Raw genomic sequence first — 9390 nt, 5'->3', positions numbered from 1 at the left:
AAGAGGAGAAGGATGATGACTGATGTTGTTAAACTGCTACTATGTAACAATAGCAAAAATTATCTAGTACATCGCTTAGAGAAGCAGATCAGGAGCTTTCTCACATAAATAAGACGACCATGCTGTTATGGCTGAAGGTGTACAGGGAAATGAAAAAGTAGATATTCTGGCCAAGGAAGCTGCATACAAACTTGATAAAGTGCAAGCCCAAGATCTTCTTCATGCCATAAGGAGTATAATGAAGGCTCAGTCGAATGAAAACCTCCAACGGTCTTTACGAACTTCAAGGGAGACGCTACGCCGCAGGGGTACTTAATCTCCTATCACGTCGCTGGTACCAAAATTGCAGAAACTTATAGTAGCAACGGCACGGCTTCGATTCAATCACAGGAGATTCTGCCAACGCCTTTACCGCCTCACCATGATCACATCTTCTTCAGTGAATGCCACAGAGATGAAGATGTTAATCACATTTTCTTCGGCAGCGACATAAGGTGTCAAGAAACTACGAAACTAGTACAGCAGCTAAGCTCTGGAAATGCTTTACCAACAAACATTAAAGTGTATAAGATCCTAAACGATTTCGCAACGGAGGGTCAAATAAGGAAATAGGAAATAGAATGTTAACATTATAGTATATTAAATATGTTAATTTGTTTGGATCATTGTCTTAAGTCGAGCTTAAATGGATGTAATAGATAACTGTTGTTTTTTTCTGGTTCTCAGACTGGATGCATGAGTCATGTACAAGTACTATTAATAAATGAAAAATTAAAAAACCAAACACTAACACACTTTGGAGATTGAAGGTGGGTATAGCGAGGGAGGTAGCCAACATCGCACCTGAGGTGTTTCGCGTAGCATTCGAGCAGTCTCCATTGCAATTCCAGGCTGTCGTGGATGCAGGTGGTCGTCACACTGAGCAGTTTTTGAAACCTGGAACGTAGAAACGGTACGCAATTTAAAAATGTTACCATCTCATCTGGGAAATAAATGTGTTTCTTTCAATAGTTATTCGTTATTTCTCTACCGTACGTCCTGACAAAAGTTTCTACAAAGTTTCATTGTGCTACGATCACTCGGTTTTCATGGTGGGCCTCTCAAGTCGCGAAAGTTTAATTACGATTACATTATACTCATATAATATTTCCATAGTTAACGATAATGTACAACATCTCGCTCGACGAAAGGTCCGTACCTAAAGACTGGAAAGTTGGCACAGGTCACACCAGTATTCAAGAAAGGAAGTGATAGTAATCCACTGAATTCCAGGAGTACCAGTAACGCCGATTTGCAGTGGGCTTTTGGAGCACGTATTCCGTCGAACATTATAAATTACCTCGAAGAAAACGGTCTATTCACAAACAGTCAGCACGAATTCACAAATTATCGTTCTTTCCGAGCACAACTAGCTCCTTAAACTCATGAAGTAATGACTGCTATCGACAGGAAACCTCAAATTGACTCCATATTTCTAGATTCGCAGAAGTCTTTTGTTACTGTTCCTCATATGCGGTTTCTAAACAAATTGCGTGCCTATGGAGTATCGTCTCAGTTGTACAACTAGGTTCCTGTCGGAAAGCTTGTGGTAATGGACGGAAGGTCATCGAGTAAAACAGAAGTGATATCTGACGTTCCTCATGGAAGTCTTATAAGCTCTCCGTTCCTCCTAATCTACGTAACTGATTTGGGAGACAATCTGACCAGCCATCTTAGATTATTTGCAGATGATACTGTCATTTACCATCTAGTAAAGTTAACAGAAGATCAAAAGCAATTAAAAAATGACAACATATATGTGCGATCCAAAAAGTGGCTATTGACCCTAACTAATGAAAATGAGTGCTAAAACGAATAAGTTAAATTTCATTTACATGATAAGTGACACAAAACTCAAGGCTGCTATTACAAACGCAACAGACCAGGACGGAAAGCAAATGCACCACATCTCTTACTTGACTGCAGGCTAGGTAGGCACTGCCCAGATTCCAATACCGCTATAAGAATGTAATTGATCTATTTTGTGTATTATCGCATAAACAATTATATGCAACCATTCCAAACGAGACAACGAACGAAAAAATCATAATGTCATAAACGTAAACAAAGTAGTAATCGCCATCTAACGGGTAATGTAATATGTAAAATTATTAAGAAATACTAACAAATGAAACCGATAAAACTCTATCAGTTGGTAGAACAAGTGAAATTGTCGTGTTCTGTTTTAATTAACATATAACAAAAATGTACTACACCATTTCTTCCAGCACTGTTTATCAGCCCAAACACCTAAAGCAATATTCAGAACTGCTGTTACCCATCTTTCTAAGCAACGTATGTAGATCAATGTTTACAGATACTGAAGGTAATTATGTGAGTTTATCGAAATAACGAAACCCAGCACATGTTAACAAATCGTCAAAAGATACTCTGTGTAAAACTGAAAATTATTGTGTTAACCGAAATATAAGTTAAAATTTATGTCGCAAACATGGTATGAACACCATACCTCTTGCGTAGTTAATGAAACTGTCAAAGTCACTGTATATTCTACATATCTGATGTAAATTTATTTGTTATCATTGTTTTCTGGCTAATTTGTATGTATGAAAGAAAGTAATGTTTTTACTGTTTCTGTACGTATGTCAAATTAATTTGATGAAATACTTTTCAATTGCAATCACTGTAACTGTAATATTAACAATGGCGTAACTGAAACTTCCTGGCAGATTAAAACTGTGTGCCCGACCGAGACTCGAACTCGGGACCTTGCCTTTCGCGGGCAAGTGCTCTACCTCTCGGTCGGGCACACAGTTTTAATCTGCCAGGAAGTTTCATATCAGCGCACACTCCGTTGCAGAGTGAAAATTTCATTCTGGAATGGCCTAACTGTTTGAAAGTGTATATACTTGTAAGGATGTGGGTTGGGGAGGTCGAGGCTCACAGATTTTTTGTGATGGACCACCTGTTTCACACTGAGTAATAAAATGTCTTAAATACGTATGAATGTGTATCTGTTATTTCAGGTCACATTGCGCACTTGTGGTAGTTCTACCGATTATGCTCTCGTCAAGATCGCCAGGACAACGATTAAGAAGAAGTTAAGTATCAGTTTTACGGCATCAGTCTGAATTGTTATAACTTTGACCAGACATATTTGCAGCAGTTCTGTATCATTTCACAAGTCCGTATCATTTCACTGCCAGTAATTTTTAATAGGAATGTACGTCTCACATTTCAACTAAATATCTAGGGTCAACAACTGCGAACAACTAAAACTGGAACGGTGACACAGATAAAGCTGTACGGGAGGCAGACGTTTCGTTAAGTCTTCGTTGCACGATGTGTGGTTCTTTAGTTGACAGAGGAGCGAGGAACATATGGCGTTCGTGAAAAGAGAACTCAGATATTAATTTATTCTACGTCTACTACCAAATAGTAAAAATAATACATAAGTTTCCAGAAAGAGATTTTCACTCTGCAGCGGAATGTGCGCTGATACGAAACTTCCTGGCAGATTAAAACTGTGTGCCGGACCGAGACTCGAACTCGGGACCTTTGCCTTTCGCGGGCAAGTGCTCTACCAATTGAGCTACCCAAGCACGACTCACGGCCCGTCCTCACAGCTTTACTTCTGCCAGTACCTCGTCTCCTACCTTCCAAACTTTACAGAAGCTCTCCTGCGAACCTTGCAGAAGTAGCACTCCTGAAAGAAAGGATGTTGCGGAGACATGGCTTAGCCACAGCCTGGGGATGTTTCCAGAATGAGATTTTCACTCTGCAGCGGAGTGTGCGCTGATATGAAACTTCCTGGCAGATTAAAAATGTGTGCCGGACCGAGACTCGAACTCGGGACCTTTGCCTTTCGCGGGCAAGTGCTCTACCAACTGAGCTACCCGAGCACGACTCACGCCCCGTCCTCACAGCTTTAATTCCGCCAGTACCTCGTCTCCTACCCTCCAAACTTTACAGAAGCTCTCCTGCTGTGAGGAAGCTCAGTTGGTAAAGCACGTGCCCGCGAAAGACAAAAGTCCCGAGTTCGAGTCTCGGTCCGGCACACAGTTTTAATCTGCCAGGAAGTTTCAATACATAGCTTTGTTGCTGACATTTCAGCGTCAGTTTCTAACAGTGGATTTGAGTATAGAAATATATACAGATCTATCACTCTTCAATACAATGTTTATTCAGAAGACGTCGAGCCTTGCCAATATGAATACGTGTAAATGTTTTATAACTGACAAAGACACGAAATGGCCTGAGTACATGAATGTTCGAACTTAAGTACGCCCGCCACTGGAGCTCCGCAGAGGGGATGGTTGCACCTCATTGGCAGCAGCGTAATCGTTGCTGGCAGGCAGCGCCCTCATGCTGCGGTGGCGGCTGTAGGAAACGAAGCGGGGTAAAGGGCGGCGCGCGTGCGTGTTTGAAAGTGCGGCCGATTGTATATTGGCCGATCTCGCACGTATTGTTGACAGAATACTTAGAAGCACTAAAGAGACTGCCTACACTTAGTTTCTCCATCCTCTACTAGAGTACTGCTGTGCGGTGTGAGATCCTTACGAGATAAGGTTAAGTGGGGACATGGAAAAACATCCGATGGGTAGCTCTTTCTGTATTATCGCGATATAGTGGAGAGAACGTCATTACTATGTTACGCGAGTTGGGAAGGCAATCATTAAAAGAGGCATTTTTCGTTGGGACGAGATCTTCTCACGAAATTTCAACCTCCAAGTTTCTCCTACGAATGCAACAATATATTTTGTTCACGACCACCTACATACGGCGAAGTGATCATGGCAATAAAGTAAAAGAAATCCGAGCTAGCATGGAAAGATTTAAGTGTTCGTTTTCCCCTCCACTGTTCAAGAGTTGAACGGTAGAGAAACTGTGTGTAAGTGTTTCGCTGAATCATCTGCCGGGTACCTGAGTGTGAAGTGTAGAAGTAGATGCAGATGTAGATGTTCCGTAAGTCTTCTGCTATCGTGGATGAATCACATTTGTTCCAAATCGCATCTGATTTTTCCTGCGACATGTTTTATGTGCTCATTCCACCTTACGTCGCTGCAGACGGTTATGCCTCGGTATTTTACGGTTTTTACCGTTTCCAGCGATTTATGGGCAATGGTGTTATGAAACAGTACTGAACATGTACCCCTATTTCTGGGTGGTACCTCACATTTATTTAACTCACTGTCACTCCCTGCACCGGTCGGCAACCCTCCGCCTAATTTCCTGCGTTTCCGTACAGCCTCCTGGCGTTACAACCTTCACGTAGATGACGACGTCCGCGAACAGCCCCACAAAGTTTCCTGTGCTATTCGTTACTGTATTTTTATATACACTCTGTTGTAAAGAGTTCGTTGGTGTTGTCCAAAAATTACTTGATCACTATTTTTTTTCAAATTCGTCCCCTGAAGAACGGCGTTTCTGAAAGATATGAATATTTTCATATCTAATGTGCAATTCACAGTTTGAAAGTATTGTGTAGAGTGCATTATTTTATGAAACTTGAATGTGGGCGATATTCGGCAAAGACAAGAAAAGAATAGGAAGTTTTTGATACATGTAGGCTCTGAAGCATCTGAAGATGAAATGCTTGGATAAAATAAGGAATGAAAAGTACTCTGGAGAGAAAAGTGTTTTGTGGCACAACTTGAGAAAAAGAAGTGATAGACTGACAGCAGACAATGTGAAACAATATGCCTGTGAAGACAAGCGAGGAGGAAGGAGGGGACCGGACTAAAACTGTAGGGGCAGACCAGAACCTGACTACGGAAAGCAGGTTTAAGTGGACGTACGTTGCGCGGAAGAGAAAACTGAGAATGTGTTAATGTTGATCAGTTTGAGCTTAGGAAAGTTAAAGGGGGGGGGGGGCACTTCTGACGTTGCAGTTGATAATAAAAGCAAGCATTAAGGAAAACCAAGACTAGTTCACTCAATTGGTCGACCTGAGAAAAGGGTACGACAATGTAGAATGGGGCAAGACGTTCTGAATTGTGAGAAAAACATTGATAACCTATATGGAAAGACAGGTAATACACTCTTGCAAGATCCAAGAGAGAACAATAAAAGTTGAAGACCAAGAACGAAGTGCTCGGATTAAAATGGGTGTAAGGTAGGGATGTTGTATTTCGCCCCAACTGTTCAGTCTGTACATCGAAGAAGCAATAATGGGAATAAAAGGAAGGTTCAAAGATGGAATTAAAATTCAAGGCGAAAGAATACCAATGATAAGATTCGCCGATGAGGTAGCTATCCTCTGTGAAAGTGAACAAGAGTTACAGGTTGTGTTGAACGGAATGAACAGTCTAATGAGTGCAGAATATGGATTGAGGGTAAACTGAAGAGAGACGAAAGCAATAAGAAGTTGCACGTATGAGAACAGCGAGAAACTTAACATCGGGATTGATGGTCAAGAAGTAGATTGTAATGGTTCTTTATTTACCTGACCATTACGGCGCTCCAACCCCAATTCTCGATACCAGTAATACCGAACTACTTTTCTGCGAAGTAACAGACATATTTTTGTGACAATATTCACATTTGATTTTATTAATGTATAGGTACTCCGATGTCACGATATATTACAGTGATATGGTTCCTGTGTGTATTCATTTCTGGGAGACTGTCATAATCTTTGACTTACATGTATCCGTTTTGGTGCGAATGCGCACATAGCAGTCCTTGTTTCACTTTGCAGAAGTTATGTTGTTATTTCGCTTAGTAAAGGAAGAGTCAAGTCTTGTGTTTGGTTAAAGTGGAAATTAAATATGTGAAGATTGATATAAAACTGTTTTCTTGATGATGTGATAATTAAGAAGAAGTATATGTGAATTTACAAGAAGTTTATTAAAACTGTGGATCGTGAACACCAAGTCAACAATTATTTCTATCATGGCATTGTTCCGATCTGGGATTGTTTGATCGTTAAGAATTTCCTGAAAAACACATTTGTTAGGTCTTCAAATATTGCTAACATACAGATCCGGACCTTCTAGCAGCCAAAGTAGAATCACCCTAGAATCAACAAGATGAGCCATAACGACTTCGACGAATTCTACGTGGGAATCCATTCAAGATAAGTGCCAAATTAATGACTTCTTTACAGTGACCTCATTATTTCGATTCTGACGATACCATCCACAGTCAATAGTTTTGTTGCTGCCTGATAAAGCGAACATATGCTGCGTGAGCAACATTATTAATCTGATTTCTAATCTACTTTCTTAGTGGTGGTATTGCTGCAAGATGAAATTCAGGAATTCTGCTACTTAGGCAGCAAATTAACTCATGGAGCACAGCATTGTACGTTAGTGAAACATGGACTGTGGAAAACCGGAAAAGAAGTGAATCGAAGTATTTGAGACGTGCTGCTACAGAAGACTGCCGAAAATTAGGTGGACTGATAAGGTAAATGGCTCTGAGCACTATGGGACTTAACATCTCAGGTCATCAGTCCCCTAGAACTTAGAACTACTTCAACCTAACTAAACTAAGGACAGCACACACATCCATACCCGAGGCAGGATTCGAACCTGCGACCGTAGCGGTCGCGCGGTTCCTGACTGAAGCACCTAGAACCGCTCGGCCACGAGCGGCCGGCGATAAGGTAAGGAATGAGGAGTTTCTCCAGAGAATCGACGAGGAAAGTAATTTTTGGAAAACACTGACAAGAAGGCGGGACAGAATGGAAGCGCATCTGTTAAGACACCACAGAATAACTTCCATGGTACTAGAGGGAGCTGCAGATGGTAAAAACTGTAGAGGAAGACAGAGATTGGAATATATCCATCAAATAATTGAAGACGTAAGTTGCAAGTGTTACTCTGAAATGAAGAGGTTGGCACAGGAGAGGAATTCGTGGTTAGCCTCATCAAACCAGTCAGAAGACTAATGGGAAAAAACCTTTACAGTATCTGTGCAACGATGAATAAGTTTCTTGAAAATACTAGCAGGAGATGAAGATGGTATCTGTTCTTTCGGACGTGTAGTGTGTGGACAGTACGTAGCTAATATGGGTCTTACGGACAGCGTGCCAAAGTCCCTGCAGTCTCGGTGGTTCAGACGGATAGAGCGTCTGCCATGTAAGCAGGAGATACCGCGTTAGAGTCCCGGTCGGGGCACACATTTTCAACTGTCCCCGTTGATTTTTATCAACGCCTGTAAGCAGCCAAAAGTCTGTATTTCATTGCAATTTCACCAGCAGAAGAGCTTGCATGAAATCTGTCTTCGAACTGAATACCAGAACAACAAGAACACGTGTTGAGTTGTATGTGCGAGGATGTCCTGAAATGAGTGAAATCTGATCGTATACCCGTTGAGCTCATGTTTTATTAACGTGGAACTGCATAGAATGTTCTTCGGAGGTCAAAGAACACAGCATCAACAGGGATGCGTTTCTCTGCTCTAGGTAACAGGTACAAACAGAGAACACGGTGAATCTAGAGAAACTCGGAGAGGTGCACAGAGGTGCCTACAATTGTTTTTCTTTTGTACTACGTGCAACTGGAGAAGGAAAGTGAATGCTCTGTCACGCACCTTAAGGTTAGGTTGTTTGGGGGGAGGAGACCAGACAGCGAGGTCATCGGTCTCATCGGATTAGGGAAGGACGGGGAAGGAAGTCGGCCGTGCCCCAGCAAAGGAACCATCGCGGCATTTGCCTAGAGCAATTTAGGGAAATCACGGAAAACCTAAATCAGGATGGCCGGACGCCGGACGTACCTTAAGGTACCTCTCGGAATAGAAATGTTGCAAATGTAAACGAAGACTAGGAAAGCACTGCTGTGTGGCATTTACGCCCAAAGTAACAGAGACTTGACTCGCGAGGAGGCAGCCGCTGCATCCAGTCAGAACGAGATAACACTTGACTCGCATTCCAGACGCGGCGGATGGTGATTCAGAAGAGACGGAATTCCCTCGCTTCGAAACAATGCACGCGACAGCGCCACATGTGAAACGCTATCTAATCTAGCTAAATAGTTTTGTCGAGCGAGCGGCGCGGCCAGGCGTGAGTCGCAGGACGCAAACAGCTACGAACGTCACGCATCCCGTCCAACTGCCCCACGTGGCTGCGTTATCTACGAAACTGCAGGCAGAGTTCACCGCGATCGGCTCCTAACAGAAAAAGCTGCCATCTCCCGCGTGTCGCAGTCTTATGAAGCGATACCACCACGAAATAGACTCGAGAAGCTGGCGAACCGGTCTGTGTCGCAGCCGAGGATATGGAACAAACGGAGATTGAGGTCTTACGTCCCGCCGACGCTCTAAGAAACGATGTTGACCAATACCCCTATGGGGAACTGAATTAAATTCGTAAGCTGCCTATTCTGGATAAGCAGAGTGACCGAGTGGTTCTAGGCGCTTCAGTCTGGAACCGCGCGACTGCTACGG

The 9390-nt window shown here is 42.5% G+C and overlaps 1 non-coding gene across 1 annotated transcript; it reads right to left on the bottom strand.

The window, feature by feature from the left end:
• Positions 1–3828: 3828 nt before the first annotated feature.
• On the bottom strand, positions 3829–3903 carry Trnas-cga. Its single transcript has one exon. It is a non-coding gene; the product is annotated as a tRNA-Ser (tRNA).
• Between the last annotated feature and the right edge of the window lie 5487 nt (positions 3904–9390).

This window comes from Schistocerca piceifrons, chromosome 7 (genome assembly GCF_021461385.2).
Source record: "Schistocerca piceifrons isolate TAMUIC-IGC-003096 chromosome 7, iqSchPice1.1, whole genome shotgun sequence".
NCBI lineage: Eukaryota > Metazoa > Arthropoda > Insecta > Orthoptera > Acrididae > Schistocerca > Schistocerca piceifrons.
Note: the sequence above shows the minus strand (reverse complement) of the source record. Positions and strands in the feature narration are given on the sequence as shown.